Source organism: Camellia sinensis, chromosome 13, assembly GCF_055761805.1.
Source record: "Camellia sinensis isolate YWXY chromosome 13, ASM5576180v1, whole genome shotgun sequence".
NCBI lineage: Eukaryota > Viridiplantae > Streptophyta > Magnoliopsida > Ericales > Theaceae > Camellia > Camellia sinensis.
Window position 1 is genome coordinate 24,290,063 of NC_138973.1, and position 12,845 is coordinate 24,302,907.

The 12,845-nt window shown below is 32.5% G+C and overlaps 2 pseudogenes; one reads left to right on the forward strand and one right to left on the reverse strand.

Annotated features, from left to right (window-relative positions):
* Window positions 1-917: 917 nt before the first annotated feature.
* On the forward strand, window positions 918-1,840 carry LOC114262716 (5-OH-xanthotoxin synthase pseudogene; annotated as a pseudogene).
* Window positions 1,841-2,281: 441 nt separating this feature from the next.
* Window positions 2,282-3,438, reverse strand: LOC114262749 (5-OH-xanthotoxin synthase pseudogene; annotated as a pseudogene).
* Window positions 3,439-12,845: the final 9,407 nt, after the last annotated feature.

Below are 12,845 nucleotides of genomic sequence, written 5' to 3' on the forward strand. Positions count from 1 at the left end.
TCTATTAAAATAGGAAGAGAGAAGTGTGTAGTAGAGAAAAAGAGTAAAAACTGATAGATCAAAGAAGAGAGGCAAACATAGAGAGATGATTGGACTCCGATAACTATTTTTATTTAGATTTAGCCAGATCTGATGTAAATTTACTCATATCTACTCTAAAACTGAATATTCTAGTGAGTTGTCTTGTGATCTTGACCAAATCTGAGCAAATCTATGTGAAGAGCATCGCTAGAAACTCATCGCCTTCGTCGTCAGGCGAAACAAGGAGTCGGTAGTTGATGGTTGCTGGAGAATCACAAAGCAGAAAGAGAAAGAGAAGAATTACGGTGACACTTCGCCATCTTCTCTCCTTCGAATGAAATCACTCTAGCACCACCACCACATGCATAATTATAGTACAAAACTTCACACATAACCTTTCTATAAAGAAGAGAAAACTAGAATCCGGACTGTACTTTAATAAAGAGAGAAAGTTTCCTAGAAAAGGGACATACAATGCATCTATGGGAGAGAAATGCGCATGATATTCGTTGCTATGACTACTGTGGGAAATAACTCATTTGCCTTAGGACTTTTGAGTTTACACAAAAAAAAAAATTATGGAACTAAATAGAGTATACTTCATTCAAAGAGGACATGTGGATAATTTGTCCAATTTTTTTAGAATTTTTAACATTTTTTTTAGTATTTGTAACATTACTTTTAAATAAATTTACACAATAAATTTTTTTTTTTTTTAATGAAGTTCAGGCAATTTAAATGACTAAAATTTGTAACATTATTTTTTTTCTTAATGAAGCTCAGGCTATGATAGGAAGCTTCTCTGTTTCTAACTATTTTCCTTTGATGGGTTGGGTTGGATTGATATAGTCACTGGAATGAGTGCTAGGGTTTAGAAGAATTTCAAGGAATTGGATATGTTCTATCAAGAATTCATTGATGATCATCTCAATCCAAAGAGGACTGAATTCATGCAAGAGGACATCCTTGGCATCTTACTTCAACTGAGAAAGGATCAGTTCAGTCCAATTGATTTGACTTTGAATCATATTAAAGCAGTGCTCCTGGTGAGTTAGTGACTAAAAAAACTATATACAATTTCTTGTTCATGTGGTTGTAGACTAAAAGCACCACTAAATTCTGCTAGTAGAATCTCATTTTGAACTAAACATTGCTTAAAACTCCAAATTTCCACTCCATTCAAAACCCCCCAAAAAATTAATAATAATATTTTTACCTTGTAGAATATTTTCACAGGTGAACCTGACACAAGTGCAGCCACCGTGGTTTGGGTGATGATTGCGCTGATAAAAAGCTGTGATGGAGAAAGTTCAAGAAGTAAAAAAGTCGATAGGAAAGAAAGATATGGTGGGCGAAGATGATGCTTAAAAGCTTCCTTATTTGAAGTCGGTAATAAAAGAGGCAATGAGACTATACCCATCCATTCCACTCTTGCCACGACAAACAATTGACAAGTGCATCATAGATGGGTATGAAATTCAACCCAAAACCTTGGTTTATATTAATTCATGGGCCATTGGAAGGGACCCTGAAGTTTGGAAAAACTCAGAAGAATACTTGCCTGGGAGATTTTTGGATTGTGATATTGATTTTAGAGGACTAAATTTTGGACTAATTCCAGTTGGATCTGGTCGAAGAGCATCCTGGGATCAATCTAGGAGTTACAACAGTAGAGCTTGCACTTGCCAATCTTCTTTACTCATTTGATTGGGAATTATCTGCTGGGATGACAATTGAAGATATTGATACTAATATCAAGCCTGGTCTTAGGCATAAGAGAAATGCTCTTTGCCTAATGCCTAAGAACTACTCTGTGTAACTAAGGCATCCTTAGCTTGTTAACTAAAATAAGACCTCCAAAAAAGCATAATAATGTTAAGAATTTCACGTGTCAACACTGAAAATAAATATGAATGATGAGATATAATATACTAACACAATTTTAACATCTATGATGATAATAAATAATAATAAAAAGTAATCATCTAGCATTATTGTAAAAAAAACAATGCTAACAAATTAGTTTATTTAGTTCATTTCTAATTTTTTGACTTTTTATTATTATTATTTTTTTAAAATATAAACATGTTTGGATTTTCTAATATATCCTTCTTGTGAGGGCAGGAAGATAACTACGGACAAAGTTGGGCCGGCAGGGCCCAAGTCCACTGATGTTTTGGTTCTAACCCATCCACGCATCAGTTGCTATTAAAGGCCCAACGGCCCATCGATTGGAACAAACCGTTGAGATGATCAACTTTCTTACTTTTCTTGAACTTTCTTCATCGCTTTGGGATTTTTCATCAATGCAATCATCACCCAAACCACGGCTGCTACACCTGTGTCTGTTCCACCGGCAAATATATTCTACAAAGAAAGTTAAAAAATTAATTGATATATATATATATATAGGTTTTGAATAAAGTGGGAAATTGGACTTGTAAGCATATACTGAGAGGATAAATTGAAATTTGGGCTACTAAATTTTTTTTGGACATTTTAGTAGTGTTAGTCCCCAACTCAAACTCACCATGAGGACTGCTTTAATGTGATCCAAAGTGAGATCAATTGGAGGGAACTGATCATTTCTCAATTGAAGGAAGATGTCAATAATGTCCTCTTGCATGAATTCAGTCCTCTTTGGATTGAGATGATCATCAATGAGGTCTTGATTGAACAAATCCAATTCCTTGAAATTCTTCTCTAGCCTAGCATGCATTCCAGTGACTACCCACCAAAGGAAAATAATCAGAAACAAAGAAGCTTCCCATCATTGCCTGAGCTTCATTAAGAAGTCCATGAAATCTACTTCTTTCAAACCCTTCACTTTCCTCGTACCTTTTCCCAAATGCCACTCTGCAAATCAATGTGATTGTAAGAGACATCACTACCTTACTCAAATTAACAACCTTTGATGAATCCGCGAGTTGGGATATTTTCTTCACCATCCTTGAAACCTTGTCTTCGCGACTGAGCCAAAAGGATTAGACTCTCTTGGAGCCAAAAAGATGAACAAATATCTTTCTCATCTCTCTCCACGAGTCGTTGTGAGGTGAGAACGCCACGTCTAAGCCATTGTAAGAAAGCTTTTGTTGTCTGAGTAAGATTGGTCTGCCTGAAAATGCGAGGTCATGGGTTTTCATGACGTGTTTCACCATTTTCGCAGAGGAGATCACGAGGGTTAGAACAGAGCCAAATCAAAGGGACATGAGAGGACCATGTTCTTGAGCTAGTTGGTATAGGTAGCTGTGTGGTGCTGATGAGTTAAGGATGATTTGGTGTAAGTTTCCGATGAGGGGAAGTCCTGGAGGACCTGGTGGTGGACGAGGTGTTTGTCCATTTGCTGTTATGTGTTTGATGAAGAAGAAATAATAGTAGAATTGGAAGAGCTAGAAGGAAAAGACGAAGAATTAACATGGTTAGTTGAGTTGTTGCAAGTGTTTGCTAGATATAGTAATGATGTGAAAAAGATAGTCCTTTTATAAACCTCTTCCAAGATCCATGTATGGAAAATGGAAAAAAATGATTCAATTCGGCATTGCCACCCAAAACTGAGGACAAATTGTTTGGGTGGACAAAAATTTTATGACTATTAGGTTAATTTATTTATTTTTAAATTATTGATGATTTATATATTGAAATGTAAAAAAATAAACGAAATGGATTATGAAAGTGAGACTCGTGATAGGTCTCACGGCTTGGACTGGATGGTACAGTCTACTTTAGTATACATTAGATTGGAGAGGAACTGAGTTGAACTGAGTTTTAATTTTTTGGATATGTTTTTAATTCTATGTACATATCTTTAGTGTTAAGTGTAACCCACACTACACTCAAATGAATAGTCACAAAATATGAGTAATTATCTTGTCTTTTCAAAATACTACATCAACTATGTACTCGTCTAATAATAAATATCTATATACTCACATGGTCCGCGAAATAAAAATAATAATAGGCAAATTATGAAATAATATTAGTTTGAAAACACAATCACATCACATAGTCTTTTGTACCTACGTAATAATTTTGGCACAAAATATACTCTCTTTTTGTAATTTTTTATATTCTAATTTTGTGAGGATAGTATTTATTTTGTTAGTGACATTAAATAATTGCAAAAAAATAAAATGGACATGATTTGTCTTAGAAATGATATGAATTGTCATTGTTACACTCAGCTTTTGCTTTTGAAGCCACGCCCAGCAGCCTCACATTCATTACCACTAAAGTGAATCTCCCATTTCGCTCTCACTAAAATAAGTTTTTTATTTGATTTGATTTGAGTTAATTGAGAACAAACCAAGAACGTCAAGTTATTTAGTTTTGGACACAAAACTAGTAGTTCTTCAAGAATTGAATCAAACCTAATTGAAAGCCGAATTTATTCAATTTATGGAATTAATGGTTAGTTTGTCTATCCCTAGTTACAACTTTAAATTAGGTGTTTGTTTCAAAAGAGACTTTAGTCCTACCTAGTTCACAACAAAATAAAATAAAATAAAAATAAATAAATAATAAAATTTGAAAATAAATAAATTAAGAAAAATTAATTACTTATCATGTTGATCAAAGCAAGGACGGATGTAGGGGATGCCGGCAAGGACGGTTGCGCCCCTAATATGTTTAAAAATTATGTATGTTAGTAAGATAATTTTAAATTTGAGTAGCTCGCACCCTCCAAAATATTTACATTACAAAATTTAAAAAATTAGTTTTTAAATTGAATTTTATCAAATATTGATCTATTCTATTTGTTATCTGTATTATTTGTTATATTTCTATATTGTTTAAAGTTGTATTCTTTTATTTGTTTCTAATTGTTACTATTCTTGTTTTTTCTTTTCATATGCCATTTATGTTTTTTTTTTCTTTTTTTATAAATCACATTTTATTTTGCTTATGCGTCTTATTTTACATTTATTCTTATTTGTTCATTCTCTAGAAATAGAAATATTGTCTAGAAATAAAAATTTTATCTACTTCAACATGACATTCTTAAAATAACTTAATAAAATTTAATACCACTTATTGAAACGAATTATCATTATTCTCATAAAAACATACATTTTCAATTCTAAATTTTTTTTCAAAATTAAACTACGTAATAAAATGAAAGATGATTTTGTAACAAGTTATTTGATCATATTTATTGAGAAAGATATTCATTAAGGCTTTGATATCAAATTTATCATAGATGTTTTTATATATATTATAAAAAGTGGTGATTACAACATTTTAAAATAGTTAACTTTAGTAGATGGAGATCTAGTTATAGTAATAGTTAATATTTTATTAAGTTAATGCAGACAAACAATGTGTCTAATTATATTTTTGTTCTCAATTATGTTAACAAAGAATGTTCGATAAATAGCAATATTATTCATTTTTCTTGTGTTGGTATAAATCAAAATTAAAATTTTATAATAATTTTTTTGATAAAAAAATACATGCTTTTTTGCTCCCTCAAAACTCAAATCTTAGATTCGTGGATCAAAGAGTATAACTTTTATGATGGTATGAGCCCTACATTTTTTTTTTTTTTTACAAATTTAAATTACATTTCAATTCTTAAGAAAATGTTACATAAAAAAGAATTTATTATCACAACTTCTGTGTCTAGTGATTAAAAATTGAATAAAAAATTTGTATATAGATAACATTAATTCTTATGCACAAGCCAGAACGAGAGAAAGAAATTAATCGTAAAAATAAAAAATAGTTATAAATTGGTAGGCCCTGCTGAGGAAGGCTGGGTCCTGGGTTCACTAATTGACATTTAAAATGGGAGCAATGGTAGAGGGCCCAAATTCTGTGGCTCAAATGTGGCTCAAATGGTCAAAACGACGTCGTTTTGAGTACAAAACAACATCAAAATGGCCAAAACGACGTCGTTTTGGCCATTTGAGCCACAGAATTAGGGCCCCCAAACATTTTTCTTAAAATGGCGCCTCGTTTCAATAATGTTTCAATTGGGTCTTGGGCCCAAGAAGTTCTGATTCTATCACATAAAGCCGAGACCAGCCCATTTATCTAACCATTTCAACGTTTTTTTTTTTTTTTAAAAAAAAAAAATAATATGTTTTGTTTTGTTCTGCCTTGGTCTTTTGTTCGAGGTGACTATTGAGGAACATTGTTTGGTACTAGAGCAGCACAAAACTTTAGAAAGCAAATGAAACGGATATAATTTTTTTTTTTTTAAAATTTACAAGTCCAAAACCTTATATAATCTCAATAATATCACGTAAGGTGTTCACGGTTCGAATTTGGATAATTTGTGGATTGGTTTGGATTCGCTCGTATTTATGTGGTTTGGGAAAAAGATAACCCATAACCATTCGCAATGCGGTTTGCGATTTGTGCATATAGAGTTCGCAAATGTGCGGACGGTTGAGGGGCGGTTTGCGGATTGAATTTTTTTCTTCAAAAATTTATTTTTGAGCCTTATTTTTTCTTATTTTGTAAATATTTATTTTGGGCTATTTTTTTTCCATTTTCTAAAATGCTCCAACATTAATAATTAATGAATTAAAACTTATAAAATTAAAAACACAACAAAATCAATTCGTAACGCAAACAAATCATTCAAAATCTTAAACTAACACAAGTACATATTTCAAAATCCTAAACTAGAACTCCACATTCATTAAGGAATTTAAAATTCCAAATCACACTTCATCCGGGTCAAATTCAGTTATGTAACAATAATAATATGATCAGTATTTATTCAGTTTCAGTTTATATAATACTATTAGCAAATGAAATGTTAGAATAAGTTCAAAGAATAAAGGGTGTTTTTGTTTTAGGCAAAAATATTTAGGTGCGATATAGGAATGAAATCAACGGTTAAGATAAAAATAAAATAAATAAAAAGTGCGAGCGGATTCGTGCGGGTGCGGGTTAAACCCGTAACCCGCCTGCAACCCCAAAGATGTCACATTTCAAACCGCAACCGCCCGCATTGTGTTTGTAAAATCACCCATTTATATACGAGTTGGACAATTTTTACAGATTAGATAACCCGTTGCCCACCCTATTACCATAATATAAAAGTTTTTCTTAAAAAAAAAAAAATTGCGGGTCTCAGTCCTACCCTGCTGCACCACCACATCCAGGCAAACAAAATTTTATTCCTTTAAAAAGTTACAAACAAAATTTAAAAATAATTTTTTTACTAATAATTAAAAATAATCTTTAAAAACTAAACTAACCAAAATTTTAACAGAATTAGAGGTGGACCACACCACCGCACCCAACAAGATAAAAGTTATAACTATGATACAGACCCCACTATTCCCAGACACATGGAGGTTAGAAATTGAAGAAAAAATAATAATAATAATAATTTAGCCAATGACCGCCCATTGGGTCCTATGTGTCTTTCCCAGTGGGGTCCCAAGCATTTTGCACAAAAGATATGAAACTTTTTTTTATTTTTGGACTAAGGTCTTATTTGGCGTACATTAAAAAATTCAAAAAGTCACTATCCTATTTAAGTTATCTCACCTCTCTACCCCATCACTTCAAACTCAACACATACCCAACCCATAAATCATAAAAAATCAAAAAATATACTTATTTAAAATATCTCAAACCATCCTTAAGAAAAGGTATCAACCTTGGTCACACTTTATCAAACACTCAAAACCAAAAATAGAGATTGGGATTTATCTGGTTAGTTTAAAGAACAACAAAACTAAAAAGTATGGACCTATCCGCTCCCTCACCAACAGAGTCGGAACCAGAATTTTATTATCGGAGGGGTCAAAAGAAAAATAATTTTTTTTCAACATATACACAAAACACACATATATGTATAATATAATATATATAAATTATATATACATAATAAAAAAAATTAGATACCATAGAAGCAATTTCTAATAAGATGAAGAAACTTTTTTAGTGTAAAATAGAAAGAGAATTCAAGAAAGAATAAGAATGACATATATATATTTTTATATTGGGAGACCATTTTATGTATAAAATGATATATATATATATATATATATATATATATATATATATATTTAAAGTTCTATGATAAATAATAATTTTTACAGAAACAAGGGGCCATGGCCTCCCATAGTCTTCTCCTAGTTCCGTCCCTGCTCACCAATCTCTTTTGACTTATTAACCCTTAAAATTCAAGCCTTTTTCTTTTCTTTTCTTTTCTTCTTCTTCTTCTTCTTCTTCTTCTTCTTCTTTTTTTTTTTTTTTTTTTTTTTTTTTTTTTGTAGAACATCAAATACATAGAAGTTTAGCATAAGAAATTAGACATAGTTACGTACACAGAGAATAGCATAAAGATATAGACCATGATTTTATTTTTTGATTTTTTGGTTTTATTATGGTTTTGATAGTACATTTTTACAACATGTTAACAAATATTTTTTAAATAACACTGACTTTAAAGTATTTTCAATAGAGATGTGAAAATTGTGTATTAGTGTGTTTAACTCGTAAAATATTATAAGAACTGAACCAAATTTTATAGGTTAAGATTTATTGGTTTATTGAACGTGTGGGTGTTCTAATAATGTTAAGATGTATGTTAAATTTCATTTATATGTGTTAAATAAAATAAAATAAAAATTATTACTTATAAAAATTGTGTGTTGACCGTCTCTCACCTCTCTCTGTACCTCTTCTTTGTGGGGGTTCATGAATAGTGTTAATATACTCATCATGTTTATGGTTATTTTGAGAAGTGGGTTAAAAGTCATTTTTTTACTTTTAACCCACTTTGCTCTCTCATAAAAAAATTTAAAAAAGCCTAAAAGTAATTTTTAACTATCTTTCTAAAATACTCCTTAAACTTGTGATGATACTAACCTCACCACCACTAACAAATCTATTGGAACTTAATTTCGGATAAGTGTTAATTGATTAATTTTTAAATAAAAGTGGACTTTAACAAGTCCATTGAAAATGTTCTTAGGGTATTTTTCAACAAAATATTCTCTCTTTTTTATATACTAGCGGTTGGGCACACACGATGTGTGTGCAAATTAAATAAATAAGAATAAAAGAAAATAATAATGAAATTAATAATATAATATGTACTTAGCTTAAGTGGTATGAGTCATCATACTTAAACCCATGGTGATGGGTTCAAGTCTTGCCCATCTCTTTGTTTAAATTTTTTTAAAAAAATAAAAAACACTGCCACATGGCATGAGGAGAGTAAAGCAAGCTTCAGGACACCATATTATGTGTTCACTTTATAATAGTATAGATAGATAGATATAATAAGGTGTCAAGATTTAAATTTTTGATCAATAAATGAGTAAAAAAATAATCAAGAGAGGAAGAATAACCAAATAAAGAGATGATATTACATTATCGTTAGATATAACTTTTAAAAAATTGAAGCTAATTCCAAAATTAGGCATTGTTGCACCCAAAAAAAAAAAAAAAAAAAAAAAAAAAAAACTAATATATAAATAACACAAAAACAAGTGAGCTCCATATTCACAACAACATAAGGGCTAAATTGGGATCATTCCATCGGAGGTTTCATTAGTATTTATATTTTCTCCCCTATAATAAATAGCAAGACACTTGAATTAACTCAACGCTTTCTTCCATTTTATAACATGTTGATCCGATTCTCTTAAAAATAAACAAGTGAGCCCACATATGGTCTTGTTGATAATTTATTTGCTATTGTTAATAGTAAAATTATTATTTTAAATTTCATTTCGACACCTAATCTTACAAACAAACAACAACTTTCAATGGGTAGTTTTGTCCGGTAAGAACGATCGCTATTAATTAGCGGATTAGGTTAGTTTGTTGCAGGCTCCTAAAATTTAAAACGGAAGTAAATCAATAGATATCTACCAAGAGTATCTGTCAGATTGGATATCTTTAACATGATATTACATAGAGTAATGCTAGAGACCCCAAATATGGGTAATGCTAGGGATACTAAATTTTCTACCAAATAAATGACCAAATGTCTCACATGGGTGTGGGGTCCGCAATTTTGTGGCCCCACACCCATGTGAGACATTTGGTCATTTATTTGGTAGAAAATTTGGGACCTCTAGCATTTTTTCTCAAATATTCTACCAAAAGTTTTACCAAATGTCTCACATGTGGGTCCCACACCCATGTGAGACATTTGGTAAAACTTTTGGTAGAATTTTTGGGGCCTCTAACATTTTTGTATTACATATACTAATTATGATATTAATTAATGTATCAATTAATATTAGGATAGTTTTATTAATCCAATTTATTATACAAATTATAAATTTTTAAAATTTTTAAATTAAATCACACCATCTGTTAATACACTAATTAATATATTAATCGGTACATATACTATTATTTCATCTGCAATGAATTTCTTGCTTGCTGCTAAAAAAAATAAAAAATCTTGCTCGCTCAGCAATCTCGCTCCGTTTCAATGGACATATATTTATTTGGCGAAGAAAACAGTGTTGATGAATTAGCGGAACTCAGAACCCACAACTTAGCTATATTTTAGGACCGTGTTGAGATCCGCCATGAATAAAGAGTGAGTGAGAGAGAGTGTAATCAAGATCATTAGGTGAGCTCAATCAATCACACAGAGATCAAAATGGGCAGGGTTGGCTTATTTTTCTTAGGAAAGGAAATATCATAAATGTAAGCGTGTCAGTAGTAATTGAAAAATTCTTACAAATTAAATTCAAGTCAATTATCAAGCGATTGTGTTGACGGTTCTTTTGCCTCAATAAAGAGGACTTCAAAATTGCCAAGTGTAGAGAAAAGAAAAATTAACAGAAAAAGGGAGACGAAGAAAGATGATTGAGTAAACAATCGGGATAATTGAATGAACAATCAAAGTAACAATTACTTACATCTACTCCTATACTTTGAAAATGAAGTGCATAAAATGCTTCGAAAATGAAGTGCTGAAAATAAATGCTTCGAAAAGGAAATGCGTAAAATAAAATGCAAGAAATATAAATGACAAGAAAAATAGAAATCAATTGTCTTTAATTTGAGTTCTAAATCTTTACAATGTAGCCATGAATGGCTATTTATAGGCAAACATTTGTATGAAAAAACTACCTAAAACTACACACTCTTCTACATCTTCCATTTTGTACTCCATAATCTTCCATAACTTTCTTCAACCTCCACTTCATGCTGCATGTTCTTCACTTTGTTCTCCATCATCTTTTCACATTTCATAACTTCTCATAACCTCCAAATGAGTAGGAGGGTGACACATGTCTTCCAATTATATAAATAATAAATAATAATAAAATTTCAAATTTATGGTGTCAACATTAACCCCTGCGGCCATTAAAAATGATATTTACTTGAATTTTTAAAGGACCGAACCAAGCACATGATTAATCTAAGCAACAAAGTGCTTCGAATAATATCGACAAAGTGCTTCGAATGATATAATAGCAAAGGTGATATTTGCCTTGAAAATTTGGAGGCATTATTTGTATGGTGAGAGATTTGAAGTATTTTCCGATCACAAGAGTCTGAAGTATCTATTTACACAAAAAGACTTGAATTTAAGACAAATGAGGTGGATGGAATTCATAGAAGATTATGATTTTGAGTTGCATTATCATCTGGGAAAGGCCAATGTTGTGGCTAACGCCTTGAGTAAGAAATCTATTAGCAGCATAGCCTGTATTGTCTTCCGGGAATGGGGGATGTTGGGTGTTCTTAGACAGTTTAACTTGCATCTTGGTGAATCCGTCAAGTCTGTAGCCTTATTTTCAATAGCTGCACGACCTACACTTGTGAGCCAAGTGTTAGAAGCGCAGAGAGGTGACCTTGAGGTAAGATCCCTCCGAGAGAAAATTTCTAGTGGAAAAGTAAAAAAATGCTTAACTGTGTATCTCGACTAGAATGTGAGATACCATGATCGTTCGTTCGTTCCAGAGTCTTGCCGAAAGGAAGTACTTCGAGAGTTTTACCATTCACGCCTTGCGGTGCATCCGGGAGGCACAGAGATATATCATGACCTTAGTCGCCAGTTTTGGTGGAGAGGTATGAAGAAGGATATGGCTGTGTTTGTATCGAGATGCCTTACTTGTCAGCAAGTGAAGGACGAGCATCAGAGGCCAGCGGGTTTGTTGCAACCCTTGCCTATAGCCGAGTGGAAATGGAAACATGTCACGATGGATTTTGTTATAAGCCTTTTGAAGACTCAACGGGGTATGATGCCATTTGGGTGGTAGTTGACCGGTTAACTAAGTCTGTGCATTTCATACCTATGCGCGTGAGTGATTTGGTAGACCATCTTGCCGACTTGTATATCAGGGACATAGTGAGGTTGCATGGGGTCCCTGTGACGATTATTTCGGATAGAGATCCGCATTTCACAGCTCGGTTGTGGCAGAGCTTGCAGAGTGCCTTGGGCACTAGATTGACCTTTAGTGCTGCGTATCATCCTCAGACTGATGGGCAGTCCGAGCGTACCATTCAAATCCTTGAGAATATGCTTCGAGGGTGTGTCCTTGACTTCAATAGTTCGTGGGAGAAGCATCTGCCCTTGGTGGAGTTTGCCTATAACAATAGCTTCCAATCGAGTATTGGCATGGCACTGTTTAAAGCCTTGTATGACCGACTGTGTAGGTCTCCAGTTTATTGGGCCGAGGTGGGAGATGCACCTTTGTTGGGTCTAGAGTTGGTTCGGGAAATGACGGAGAAAGTGGCACTTATTCGTAAGAGGTTGATTACGGCTCAGAGTCGCTAGAAAAGTTATGCTGACCGTAAAAGGAAACCCTTGTCTTTTAAGGTGGGAGACCATGCGTTTTTGAAAATATCACCCAGGCGGGGTTTGATGAGATTCGGGAAGA